Below are 14399 nucleotides of genomic sequence, written 5' to 3'. Positions count from 1 at the left end.
GTCAGACCACAATTCCAGGAGAATGGAGGGTCACATTCATTCTCCACCATGCCACAGGTAAGACAGCAACTGCAAAATATTTTTATAAGTTTACAGTAGGATCTGTAAGACATCTGTGATGGAAGTTTCATCACAGTTCCTTCCAGTTAAAAGCTTATTTGTCTATTTTATCACTGTATATATAAATTAACAGGGCGCACACACGCACACACACACACACACACACACACACACACACACACACACACACACACACACACACACACACTCTGAATGCATAACCTTCTCTCTGCCTCAAGTGAAAACATGATTTGAATAGTCTGCATGTCCAAACCATAATCTGGGAAGTTAGATTTTCCTTCTATTTTACAATTTATCCTCCTGTAAAAAATGCTTTCTCTCTAATTTTTTGGTTGCACTAACACTACTATTCTTAACCCTTACTAGGATCTTTTATTCCATATCTCGCTCTGTAGAATGAGTAAAAAGTAATTTTGACATCTAGAATCCTGCAGATGATCATTCCCAACCAGTACAGACATGCCTGATAAGGCATCCATATTCAGTGAATGAAAGCCCAGTCACTTCTACCACTGAAGGCTTAAAACTAAAAGCTACCAGAGAAAGATTCCTTCTAGAACACCAGCATTGTATCCTGTGCTGACATAATTTCAAAAGGCCATTTCAATAATTAAAATTAGGTTTTGCTTTTTACTTTAGAAATGTTTTCGCAGATGTTAACACTATTGGAAGGCAGTCTGAGAATTTTCATCTAGGCCAAGAGGATATACTCCCTACCTTGGCTCCATTAATGTCCCAGAAGCCAAGCAAACCACTCATCCACATGTTGCACTATTACAGCATGTAGGGCACCTCTGGAGTTTAGGACTACGACAGTAACAGGCACTTCAGAAACACAGAACAAAGGCTCCTGCACAACCCAGGTGGTGAAACAATATTCCTTTGGCAAGGACTGAGAAGCAACTCATCTTCCTGGCCCTGGCAAAGAGGCCCACTCAGGGTCAGAAAGGCTGTGAACCCTCCGGAGTCAGGTATCAGGAACCATGTTTAGGGTTTCCTCTGAGAGCAGCCCACAGCCCTAAGGCACATCCACCCACCACAAGAAGGGAGCAAGGGAACAGAATGCCTGGGGCAGGCTGGAGCCTCTGTGTGGATCCACTGGTACAGCCATGGAGCGCAGGAGGAACTGGAAAAACTTCACAAGGCAATGGCAATGCCCAGGAGGCACAAATAAAGGACAGGAAAAAATAATCCTACATGCAAGAGGGGAAAGCCAATTTACTGCTGCCAGAATTCCTCCTTGTGCCTAACCCACCCCAGGGAATTGCATGCCATCCATCTTCCCTCACTTCTGAGGAGGCTGATTACAACACCAGAAACTTCTGATACCAAAACAAGTGTTTTAATTTCAGACTTTAACTTTTATCCTCCTTTCAACTAACTCTACTTTGCTAGCCTTGACCTTTACTCTTCCAAATACTTGCAAATGTAAATGTTTTAAGTCCCCTTATTTGTTGTTCTTGTATAATTAACAGTTTTAATATTCCCTGCTTATTGTTTTAATTGTCCCTCATTTGATTGTCTCCAAGATGTTGTAAACAAATGACGTGATTCTGCTGGAGTGTTACAAAACCAGTTCTCGCTCTCTGTATCTAAAACTACAAACTTGAGTAGCTGAAGATATCAAATATTTTTTATTTGTAAAGCATTTCCACAGAACTTCATATTAATAGACAGGAATTCTATAATGCATCATATCCTTCAGTTGCTATGGGATCAAAGCTCATTTTAACTATGCTTCCCTATCCTGTTTATGACTCAGTGTTGCACACAACACTATATTAATATTTTATTGTTATTTTCATGTGATGTTTTTGGCTAGGGTAGAGTTAATTTTCTTCATAGTACCTGGTACAGGGCTATATTTTGGATTTGTCCTGGAAACGGTGTTGATAATTTAGGGATGTTTGAGTTCCTGCTGAGCAACATTTATACAGTCAAGAACTTTTCTGCCTCTACCCCCACCCCACCAGCAAGGAGACTGAGGATGCACAAGGAGTTGGGAGGGGACAGTTGGGACAGCTGATTCCAACTGACCACAGGGATATTGCATAACGTAAGAAGTCATGCTTAGGATACAATATTGGAAAGAAGAAGAAAGAGAGAAGAGTTCAGAGTAGTGGCATTCGTCTTCCCAAGTAACCATTCCATGTGATGGAGCCTGAGGATGTGCTTTCCTGGGGATGTCTGAACACCTGCCTACCCCTGGAAAGTGGTGAATGAATTCTCTGTTTTTTGTGGCTTTAATGTATTAAACAGACTGTATCTCAATTCACAAACACTCTCACTTTAACTCTTCCAATTATCTTCCTCATCCCACTGAAGGGAGGGAACAAGTGGCTGTGTGGGGCTGAGTTGCCAGCTGGGATAAAACCATGGCAATCATATATGTGGCAGCATGGAGGAGCACCAGCAAAGCCCAAAGATGCTGATGCTAGTCAGTTTCTGACCCCAAGGACTTTGTAATCTAAGCAACTTAAACCAACACTTGCTTTTATATTATCGACAGATAACCTCAGAGTGCGAGTATGCAGACCCCAAATGTGTACTCACTCAGAAGGACCACTGGTTCATTTGTTACAGGATAAATGTCACTGTGGTCGTAGATCTAAATTGTACCACCCTACCTGGTAGCTGCATCTCTCTACAGATGAGTGAGTTGTTCATGATTATTGATACAATTCTGCTCTTACCTCTGCTGTTATCTCATTCCTAGGGTTTCTCCACAGAGAGATAGAGCATATAGCTCCTCTCTCTCTCTCCATAGATGTAATACACACATACCCAGACGCAACTGCTTTTTTCAGGATACAAACTGGGACAGACAAAATGTATTCCCCTGTAGTTCCTTCAGGGCTATTATTGTCCTCCCAGTGCTCCCTAGAATACCCTTAACAAAATCCTTGAAAAGCGTGGTCATCACATTTTCAAGGACAGAAATCGCAACTGCAGATGGAGTTATCCAGCTACATGATTCCTGCAAAATGCAGCTACTCACAGTGGGCATGAGCAATCTGTGAGCAGGTGTCAACACAACCATTAAATTATGGGTTAATTTTGAAATTTAGAATCCTATGATCTCATTTCTGACTGTAAGTTGTGCAGGCACGGCTCTCATAGCAGAACTGAAACTGGGCAGATCATTTTGGTAAAAGGTGTGATGAACCATGATTCCAAGGATATGATTAAAAGGAACACGATATCCACAGAAATGCTTGTGAACAACTTTTCAAAATACTTTAACAACTGTAGCAGCCACTTGGTTAGAAGGCTGAAGAAGGCATACCAGGTTTATATAAAATGTTCAGCATTTTTAATATTTCTGATTAAAAAACTCCACAAAAGAAAAGCATAAACCAGAACAACCATGGTAAAAGAGCATGTATGCTAAAATGATATTTCTCTTGTACTGAGATACACACCTACCAAAGTCAAATTACCTACAATCCTTTGCCCACTCTAAACAATGCTACTGCTGATTCCCCCTGTATACTCAGAGTCTAAGCAAGGGGAAAAACAGAAAGAAAGACCAAACAAAGGCAATTCAGACTGCGTACATAATAGTCACATTGTACCTGTGCTTCCACACCTGACCATGTCCCAAGAGTGGATGAAAGTGTCATGCCAGCACCTGATGTGAGAAAACATTTCCAGTGCTCTGTCCTTTGTGTGATTCCCAAAATGACCTGACCCCTTCGTTCAGCTCGCCGTTACCAACATTTCACTTCTGCTAAACTTTTACTGACAAAGCATTCATGAGAGAGATCTCTGGTGGCATTTGCTAAATTTCCTTTTTCCTAGCAGGCTTCTCTGCCCAGTTCTCATCCTGAGCACACAGCAGAATCTGCTCAAAGTGCAGTGCACAATGGTTTGGGGGTTTACTAATGCAGCACTGTAGGACCTCACCCTACCCCAGCTGGGCTAAGAGACATCGGTACAAAGTTAACCCATATAAGCCAAAAACTGGCTCAAAGGGAGTCAAATGCAGAATTATTTATACTAAACTATTACTAAATTATTTATATTAAGCATGTGGCTATAGTCTTGAATGTGAACTGGCACCATGGTTCAACAGCTTTAGGAGAATACAGTGCTGTAACTACTCCGCTCTTTGATCCACCTCAGCTGAATGGAGACAGCAAAGAAGGTGAGAACAGCCAGGACAAGCTTGCTGCTGAGATGTCCTATTTACCAATTAAATACAATTTGCTAAGAAAAAGTCATAGCCTCTTTCATTCACCACACACTTGGATTACCAAGTCTAAGCAAGAAAACAATGGTTACAGAAAGCTGGGGTTTTTTTTTTTTTATTTTTTAATTCCTTCAGCACCCCCCCCCCCCCAAAGGGCTTTATTTCTTGCAAAATATCCAGGAACAATAGCAATAGTAACTAGATTTATTTCTGCTCATTGCTATAGTATGCTGTGGGTGCCAGATGTGCAAGTTTCCAAACACAAACTAAGAATGTGACTGAATTTTAGTTAAATGAAATCACTTCTGAGAGAAGGAACACTTCAGTTTTATGGATATTTACCTCCTCATTTAACCCTAGTTTTCACTGCTCAGACTGCTGGGTACTGATGGATGTGATCATTTCACTAAGATATAAACTTCCTATGTTCATTCACAACCCAACAGCTGCCTGGTGATATGAACCACTTTTTACCACCTCTGGTCTAGGTTTTATTTGAATTCTGTTTCATGTACTGTCATTGTCCTTGAGGAAAGGAAATGGTACACACAGACCTCATGAGCCTTTAAAAAGTCCAAACCCAAAATGTCACTCTAAAACCTGCTTTCAGCTACTCATTTTTACTTATAACTGTATGCAACCTATAAAAATCACATCTAACATTTGGCCAGGTAATAAAATGCATTTTCCTCACCATTGTAGTGCAGATATTTACTCAATACCTAGTTACAATATTTCATATACAAAGCAATAAAAACTGAGTTTGCCTAGGCAACCAAAATCTATCACTTTTACCACAGGTAATCAATGGTTCAGTTTATGTACTTCTTTCTTGCAACATTCTCTATAACCAAAGAGCAGGTTGTAAAGGAGACTGTATATCAATGCATAGTGGAAAATCAGCACCAAGTGTCTTCTGAGGTCAGTGTTCACATCAGAGAATATGGATGTGCTTAAAAACTATTCTCATATCTTCCTCTCATATTATCTTAAGAGCACTCAGGTGTTTCTCATGGCAATTCAGAATCATGCAAAACATTGCAATACTTCAAACAAAGCAACAAAGGCAAGCTCTTACTTTGAATAACAAGAAAATGACATTTTTTTAAAGGCTCAGTAGCTCTGCCCCAATAAAATACATTGTGGTTAGTACATTTTGGTTTCACGTCTCAGTGAAGTTTACAGAGAGTCAAGACAATCCCAATCCAAAACTGCTACTTTGTTGACTTCCCCTAAAAACTCAACTAATTCAGGTCACTTAAAAAAACACGTATAAGTGATGAGACACAGTAAGGAATCTCTTAGTTGAAATAATACTTAGCACTCCAGTAGAACGATGTAGCCAAGGATCTACAAGCAGTTATGAAACTAATTAATTAATTAAACTTCTCAACACCCCTGTGAAGCAAGCAAGCACATTTATCTGTTTTATGAGGAAGAAAAGAGAGCCATGGAGAGGTGGAGTGACTTGCCCAAGGGTACCCAGCTAGAGTCTTTCAGAGTAATAAACAGCATCTGAATTATTGACTCCCACTGCTGCCCTTCAGCTGAATTGTTCCTTTTTTTTTTAAATACTGCAGTGAGTTATAATAATAGTTGGCATGATAAACATAATGTGGCAATATTTAGGCTGAGATTTTCTTTGTCTTTGTTTAGACTACATTAAAATTTTAGTGTTATTTAAATTGCAGTTGATCTTCTTAGTGTGACTGAAAAATCTCCAGGGTTGAGCAATATTTCTTGTATTTTATTCACAGTTGTGACTACTTTTTATGTTGCCATTACTTATGGCTAAAACCCAAGCCACTCCAACTTGAAAACACAAGAAAATGTCACCGTTTTATATTGCTTCAAGAGCGAGCGACAGAAGAACAGAGAGGGTGGTTACTTTCATTCATACCAAACTGAATTTTAAGAGCTGGCATGAGACACACCAAGTGATGATGCACTCCTTTCATGCAATACTAGCCATAGGAATCGCAACTCGCTGCCTAGGGCTGAGAAGACTGAGCTTCCCGAGTTGACAGCTCTGGTCCCAGGTCACTTAAAACTTTCCCAATTAAAAAAAAGAAATAAAAAAGAAGTGGCAGGAAGTTGCATGGGGAAGTCGCTCTGTTCCTGTCTCTCAGCTTGCCTAGGTGCAAGACAAGGATGCTACTGCTTACCTTTCACACGTGCATGTTTGGGAGGCTGAACTCTTTTGCAAAAGGCTCGGAGGCTCCGGCGGTCCCGGTGCTGCGGAGGAGCAGAGCTGTTACCCACGGCGCCCGCAGGTGAAGCTTCGCACAGAAAGCGCCACGTCCCCCCGCACGCCCCCCCTCCTTCGAACCGCGGGGCCGTCCTGCGGGTGCCCCGACGGCAGCTCCGTTCCGCCGAGGCCGGCCGGGAAAAGCCCGTGCGTGCCTGGGGCTGCTCCCCGCGGGACGCCCCGGCCCCGCTCCCGCCGCCCGGCACAGGGAGCCGCTCCCGCCGCTGCCCCCGGGGCCTGGGGGCCGTGTGCCGGAGGCAGCGCTCGGGCTGACCGTGCCTTCCCAAGCCCGCCGGCCAGCGGCGCCCCCGCCCCGCCGCGCTGCGCGCCCGCCCCGCCGCCGGGAGCCGCGGGAGCCGCGGCGGAGCGCAGGGCGCGATGGAGGCGCGGGAGCGCTGCCCGCCCCGCACGGGCACTCACCGCCCGCCGCCCCTGCCCGGCGCCGACCGCCCGCCAGAAAGTTTCTCCTCCGCAGCCCCGGGGGACGGAGCGGGGAGAGGGGTGAGGGGTGCGTTTTTCAACGCAGGAAGAAAGTGACTCCCCCACTCCCGCTCCACCTCCCGCTTCCCCGCCCTCCTTCCGTACCTCTCCCCGTCCTCCTCCTCCTCCTCCCGCCGCCGCTCCGCCGGCCCCTCACGCCATGGCGGCACGGCGCTGGAGCCCGCCCCGCAGCTGCCCCGCTCCGGCCCGGGCGCTCCGCTCGCTCCGTGTGTGCCCCTGTGTTTGTTTATCCCTGGCGCGCACACGGCTTTCCTCCCCCGCCCGTTCCTCCCCGGCTCGAACTTCACGGAAATGCCCTAATTCTCCCTTTTAGAGGGAGAACTCGTTTCTCCGCAGGGAATGTTTTGGTTCCAGCACCAGAGTGCTGGCAGAGGATTCCCTGGAGCTCGGGAGTACGGCAGCGGTACCGCGGAGCGGGCAGGGTGGCTGTGGAGGTGACAGCATCCCGAGTGTCCCATTCGTATTCATTATCCATCCCTGGTGCTGTCACCATGCTGCATGACAGGAATAAGACCTCCCACCCAAAAGTCCCCTCAAGCCAGCAAAGAAACAAAAAGCCGATTTGTCAATCTGCTGTTTTCAGTATGGTGTGGCTACTTATATTAACGTTTCCCATGAAAAAGAGGCAAAATATAAAAGTGAAACACCCTGACTGTTCAAGTCAGCCATGCCGGCATTTTTCACAGCTACACAATTGAAGATATTGCGGAAAGTAATATGAAAGAGGATAAAATAAGTGATCCTTTGGAATATTCCTTTTTCCTTCTCAGTCACTATAGCCAAGACAAAGTTCGAAGTGAAGAATTCTGAATGCTTGTTGGGTTTTGAAAGCTAAGCATATTTTATCGACTATGTAATGAAAATAAAAATATTTCCATGTGATTGATCAGGATGGTCTCAAATTACCTGAAGCTTATGTCTCACAAAGTGTATTCCTCATTTTAGTAATGTTATTGAATCAAACAGCAGGCTCATAAGTGCTCAGTTTCCTGTTCTAAAATGCAAAATCTGTATTTTCTGAGGATGGTTTTAGACAGATTCATTGTGGTTTAAAGTGTGATTTCCGGCTGTCCTATCAGGACTAATAAACTTGTGGAAGTTAGACAAGACCAGAAACTATACATTTCCCTTCACCCTTCCATTCCTGATGTATTTCTCAGCAATATCTATTGACAATCTCAGCCCTAAAGAGTAGGGATCCACGTGTTGTTGCTGCAAACTCCAAGAGCAATGCTAGAACCTGGAATGAAGCCTTGCTCTTTTTACCAGTAATGACATGCCTAAAGCACGAAGTGCTTCAGTTTCAGTCATGCAAACATTAAGATTAATCATTAGATTAATCTTTCTGAACACCTATTTGAATGGTATTAGAATCCAATGAATTGATAGTAGAGTTGTAAAATATTGAGGCTGTGATACAAATGGACATGTGAAGAGCTTCAGACCTCACAGTCAGACCAGATGTAGTGGATAGGCTGATTCTACAGGAATTTCTACAATTATCAGGGTGCCTAAAGTGATCAGGAGGAAGGTGTTTAAATACACGTCTGCATCATTAGGTATGTAAATATATTCAGTACCTGACTCTAAGTTAAATGGAATTAGCCCTTACAATTCTGAAAAGCACAATGCCTGGATGGCTTTTGAAATCCTGCCCTTGGTCTGTGCATGGATGTCTCTGTACTGCAGAAAAGCTACCCTGTGCTGCCCTGTGATCACAAATACCCAGGCAAAGCACACCATGGCTCCCTTACAACATGGGCTCTTGGTTTCCTGTCTCCTAAGGGGTGAGACTGGATGTGCTGCTTGGATCTTGCTCTGGTGTGCAGTTAGAACGTGGTGGAGATACCAAGAGGGTGGAGAGCCCCAAATCCCCTCTACCTCGTGTCCTCTTGTGTAAAACAGGGCTTGTTCTACTTCCCAGTAACTCAGAGTGCTTGTCAGTCTAAATAGATAAATTAACATTTATAAATTAACATTCAGCAGTATCTAAGAGAGGCAAGATCTGTCCACACTAGATTAATTTCAAGATTGCCACCTGTAATTTTGAAATGAAAATGGCCCCAGCTTTAGCGAGCATCATGTACAGTGAAAGACTGAAAAAATTAGCCTCATGAGTAGAAGCTGGAGGCAGATTGCCTTCAGCTATGTAAAAGCTGCTAAAAAGAAGATAATAATCTCTTATCCTCATCCTCTGAAAACAAGATGTAAAATGCAGTAAGAGAAATTTAGGCTAGCTAGGATAAAAAAAAAGGTATTTGTAAGGAGAAGTGAACAGCACCTCTCTCCCTGGAGGCTTTTTAAGTGCAGGTTGGACATGTATTTGACAAGAACAGTTCAGAGCTAGAAAGTCTGATGAATATTGCCTCAGAGCAAGGGGTGGACCAGATGACCTGTCAAGGTCCTGTTTCGTGTGATTATGTTCAAAATGCTACTTGCACAGGCAAGATTACAGATTGTCTTTGATCTTCGTCTGCCCTTCACTTCTTCAGCCATGGGTATAGCTCCTCTTGCTGAGGTTGAGTTTCTCTCAGTGGTTTGCTGGCCTTGCTGCATGCCAGTGAATTCAGCGCTGACAGCAAGAAGAAAACAATTAAACAATGAAACAAAGTCAATTTGGAGCAGCAACTTTGGGCGGGATCCATCTAACCTCTGGACGTGTCATGCACTTTTGTTCTATACTTGACTGGTAACTACCTCTGATCTAGTCACGTTAGACTCTGTTTATAACACTGCAGAGAAAAATAAATTCTTTTACAGCAGAATTCATCTGACCTGTTTTAGCTGTCTTCATTAGGATGTGATGAATCATGTCCCTAGGCTATCTGTTCTTGCCACCAACCATAAAGTAGGTTTAAATAACTGACTCAGTAACATACCATCATGTATTTTCCATTCCTCTGGTGCTTCTGTCCCTGAAATCTCTCACTTCCTTTCTCCTTTCAAGTATGAAACCCCTAGTTTATTTGTTCCTTTTTTCCCCCATTATTTTTAAATTTAATTTAATTTTATTGGAAAAGTCCCACTGAGGTAAATAGTTTTTGTAGCTGTCATTTCCCTAAATTGCATCATGTGACACTGAAATGTACAGCAACCTGACCTTTTGGGTGGCATTGCTCCAGAATGGATTTAGGAAAGGAGCTAAATTTACCTACTGGAGCTAAGACCATTGACTTGGCCAGTTGTGCAGAGTATGTTTCATGGAAATTGTTTGAAAACTGTTCGGGTCAGACACTGTTCTACTCCTACGTCACATGCTCATTATTTTTCCTTGGTCTTTATGGCAAGCCACATTACATGCAATGTCTGGTGTCTGTGTGACTAAGCCAAACATATGTGGGAAATAGGCTCTGTTCCAACAATGGCAAATTTCTTAGGTCACACTCAGAGAAATCACTGTACACCTAAGTACAGTGCATGTCTTGAAAATTGTGGCATCAGAGACACAGTGAGCAGCCACCTCTTGGTGGCATCTATCCTTTCTTCTTTGAGAAGAAAAACCAACCTTCCTTTCAAGAAAGCCCAGCAGTTATCTGGCTTGCAGGGAAGGGAAACACACTTTATTTCCTGCTGCATTGGCAAGCTGGATCAGGAGGATGTGAAGAGGGAACAAACCCAGTTGCCTCAGTAGGATAGCAAGAAAGGAAAGCAGCAGGAGCACATGGAGCAAGTGATGTAGGGCTTATTCTGGGGCAGACACCAAGTGTCTGCTGATGCTTCATACACTTAAAACCCTTTGATTCTCACTTTTTGGAGTTTGGATGTTTAGAATTTGTTTCTCTTCCTTGCTGACCGAAGATGTTAGCCTAAAGAGAGAAGCTGCATGTCATTCTACCTGTTCCAGATATGCAGCTTTGGTCATCCTTTTCTTTCTTCCTGCCCAGTCTATGCAATAGCATTTTTTTCTTCTTTGAATTTTCCTCTGTGTGCTTGGGGCTTTTTTTGTCTTCTTGTGCTTGTTTGATTGATTTTGTTTGTTTTGGTTTGGATTTTTTAATTGTTTTAGGTACCCGCCTCTCACTTAAGACCCTTGTGTTCAATATATGATCGGTTTGGTCTCTAATTTCCATGAAAGAAACACTTCTACAGTTGCCATTAAGTGACAAAACTCTTTGAATGAAAAGAGAGAGAAACAAAAAAATTCTCCAGATTCTTTCAGTAATTCTTCAAAACAATTGATTTGGTTATGACCATAACCCTTGTGTTTTCTTTGCCTTTTGAGTCCAGCAGTGATGATTTCTGATCTTAGTGCTGTGAGCAGAAACCTGTAGGGACAAGAGCACTAAGCCAGTCTCTTCTTGTAGTTGACCTGCAGAACTGCAAGTCTGGGTACTTGCATATTGCTCACTCTGCTCTTCTTGATCTGAGATGCTCTGCCCAACTCTTCTCTTTGGGCTTTATTAGAGCCACATGAAGGCAGCTTTAATTTTTCAATCTTATCCCTTATATGGGAGAATGTTGGCTATCTCCTATTTTCCAACCAGGGTGTGGACCAGACAGTGTCCCAGCTTGGTTGTTCCTGCTACATCCTTCAAGTTTATGAGTCTGTTGCATGATTCTTTCAATTTACTACTTGGACATTTGGGCTTCTGGCTCACTGCAGGCAATGGACAGAAACAGTCACAGCTCCAAAATCAGGATGAAAAGAAGTTGCCTGAAATCAGCCTTAAGAATCAGAAAAAATCTGATTCTTAGTGCTTATTTACATCAGATTTTGGAAATTTGGAAATCTAATCTAAGCTCATTAGGATACCTGTCTGGTTGGGGCGCATTCAGCATGGAACAAAGCAGTTTCTCTCCCAGGAAAATCCTTCATCTGCTTCTACATCTACAGACTGGAAACACTTCTCTCTTTCCCACAGATGCAGCCTCTTACTCTTCTGCTTCGTGGCAGCCAAACTATCAGTAGGGTGGCTGGAAGGGGAAAACACTAGATGTTTCCTAAACAGCTCTTCTTTGTATGTAAATGGGACATCCTTCTCTGCTTTACATTTCCTTTCTTTCCCTCTTTCTTGCTCTCACCATGTGTTCAGCCTGGTTTAGCCTGAGGCCAACAGAGAGGAAGTCTGATGAAAAAAAATCCTGCAGATTTCTTAAGGAATGGGAAGCTGCAGCATCTGTAATCAGAGGTAAAACATTGGTGAGTGGAGACAGATTCATGGTCCTGAGATGTGTCAGGAAGACAGTAACCATAAAACAGGTACCTAGGCAGTTAAATGGGAAATGCCAAGAAATACCTTGATCCTATAAAAAATTACTTCCATCATCTGTTCTGTGCCTTTTAACAGCAGAATCCACACTACTGCTTTTACATTGCTGTAGATGTCAACAGGGTTTATCTTCTTCTAGCAGCTCTCCATCTGCCTAACTGGCCTGCTTGCTCTTTAGCACATATTCCTTGTTTTCTCTACTGATGACCAAAACAGATTGCAGAGGGGCAACTCTCCAGCAGTGCGTGGCTTCTTATTTATTTGAATTGGTTGTTTATGTATTCAAATGTGTGACTTTTCTCAACGTATGATGAGTGTCAACTTCTTTCTCTCCAAATTTCTTCGATGTTAAAAGCCAAGCATCATCCCTGGGGAGCACAAACTGTTAATGCTCATACCAAGAGGAACCTTCTGAAGCTAGACTTCATCAGTATCCTCTTAAAGCTGACTGACACTCTGGATGCCAAATATGTCACAGCACTTGCAGAATGCTGTTTTCAGTGAAAGGCATTTTTAAGGCTAGAATCCACCAATTTTATGGAGTCACTTGGTATGCGGAAAGCCAAGCAGACAACTAAACAACTGTTGGCATTCATGAAAATTTTTACAAGTTGCTTACTTATCCCCACCCCAGTTCAAGACTTTCATAGTCCCATGTCTCTCTCCTCTTCCTGACAGTAGAGATGTGCATGAAAAAGCTTTGTCCCAGAGACTGCATTTGAACTTACTGCTGATTCTCCATTTCTCTTTGTAATCTTCTCCCTCTGATTTACTGTTCTACTTACTGCAGCTAAGACTCAAGGGTACCCTCTGATACCCTCTAGCCATGTATTGCCCTGTTGATCTATTATTGTCAGCTCATGCTGACCCTCAGCCTTTTTGTCCTTGGCCTTCACCTATACTCCCTTTTCCATCACCTGTCTACTACTGGTCTAGAGATTTCCCTGCTTTCTGCCTATGAGTGCTTAGTTTATTTAATCAAGTTAAAACTCCACACCTCCTATGAAATGCAGGTAATTCCCTCATTCCCTTAGTCTCTGAGTTCCCATGTCATGGCATCCTACCCTTTAATTGATGACCATTCATGTGTGTACATTTTCTGGGCAGCTTTGAGGGAGAAAACAGGGATAGAAGAAGTTCACTGCTGCTGTCTCCAACACTGCTCTCTCCAACGTTGCTGCAGCTGCTTCAACAGCAGCCCTTCAGTAGGTATTTTTGAGGCCTCTGCCAGAATAAGAGAAAGAATTTTTTAGCTTTTAATTTAATGACATATTGTTTCTTTTCACAAAATTTACAGTAGCATCTTTTTATTTTTCCTCTGGATTAATGTAATTTATAGTCTGCTTAGCACCCAGGACTGCACATTTAATTTTTCATTGTGGGCTGGGGTTACAGGGGATGATATAGAAAGAAAACTGAAAGTCTCAGGAATTATTTTGAGATAAGGCAAGAAAAGCATTGCTATATTCACCTGTACTTTTATTCCTCAGAGATTGTGGAGGCTTTAGAAATTAATAGTTTAATATAAATTTATTAGGCACACGGAGTCCCAATTTTTAGAGTTCATTTAGGGTTGTGACAGAACAAGGTCTACTGAAAGTTAATGGGCTTACTTCCTAAAATACACCCTGAAAATATCACTCTCATAAACTTTGAACAAGAACACTTTTTTTTTTTTTTCCCTGTATACAGTGTAAGGTGATTTATAATTTTCTTCACTCTTAAAAGGAATGTAAGTTCCTTTTAAAGGGGAATCAAATGAAGTGTTAAAGTGTTTTTTACTCAAAATCTAGAAAGTAGAAATACCTTTCTGGCTGGAGAATCTGCTCTGGCTGGGCTGTTGGAGCTGCTGCTCCATTTGTGCTGCTACCATTTTGTGTCTTGCAACTTTTAATTTGCAGAAGGGGCTGGAAGCCGTCACATCATTTTGAAGTGGCTGTGATGGTTTCTCACCCCGGTGCAAGCACTTAAAAGTCATTATGGCCATGTGTGAGAGAGCCACGTGTGCGCTGTGGCAGCGGGAGTGGGAGGCATGAGGGATTTTTAGCACAGTTCTGATTAAATCAGTTCAGCTGCAGCGGGACAGAAGTTAAATGTGCTGCTTCAGATGTTTGCCCTTCTGTGAACTGTGACTGGCCAGCTGTAAAACCTCTGTGGTCTTGCCATG

The 14399-nt window shown here is 42.8% G+C and overlaps 1 protein-coding gene across 3 annotated transcripts in view; it reads right to left on the bottom strand.

Moving 5' to 3' along the window:
- Positions 1–14399, bottom strand: part of LOC311151828 (dermatan-sulfate epimerase) — a gene marked incomplete at its 5' end in the record, with an annotated part of 173213 nt that overhangs the window by 27404 nt on the left and 131410 nt on the right. The window contains 2 exons of one of the 3 annotated variants that reach the window (XM_084202518.1): positions 6439–6508; positions 7107–7205. The exons of 1 other annotated variant lie outside the window; for it this stretch is intronic. Of the gene's footprint in view, positions 1–6438; positions 6509–6941; positions 7016–7106; positions 7206–14399 lie in introns of those variants that run through there. One more of the 3 variants, XM_084202519.1, reaches the window with a different exon arrangement.

The sequence above is a fragment of the Fringilla coelebs genome (assembly GCF_963513975.1).
Source record: "Fringilla coelebs genome assembly, chromosome: 3".
In the NCBI taxonomy this organism is placed as follows: domain Eukaryota; kingdom Metazoa; phylum Chordata; class Aves; order Passeriformes; family Fringillidae; genus Fringilla; species Fringilla coelebs.
Note: the sequence above shows the minus strand (reverse complement) of the source record. Positions and strands in the feature narration are given on the sequence as shown.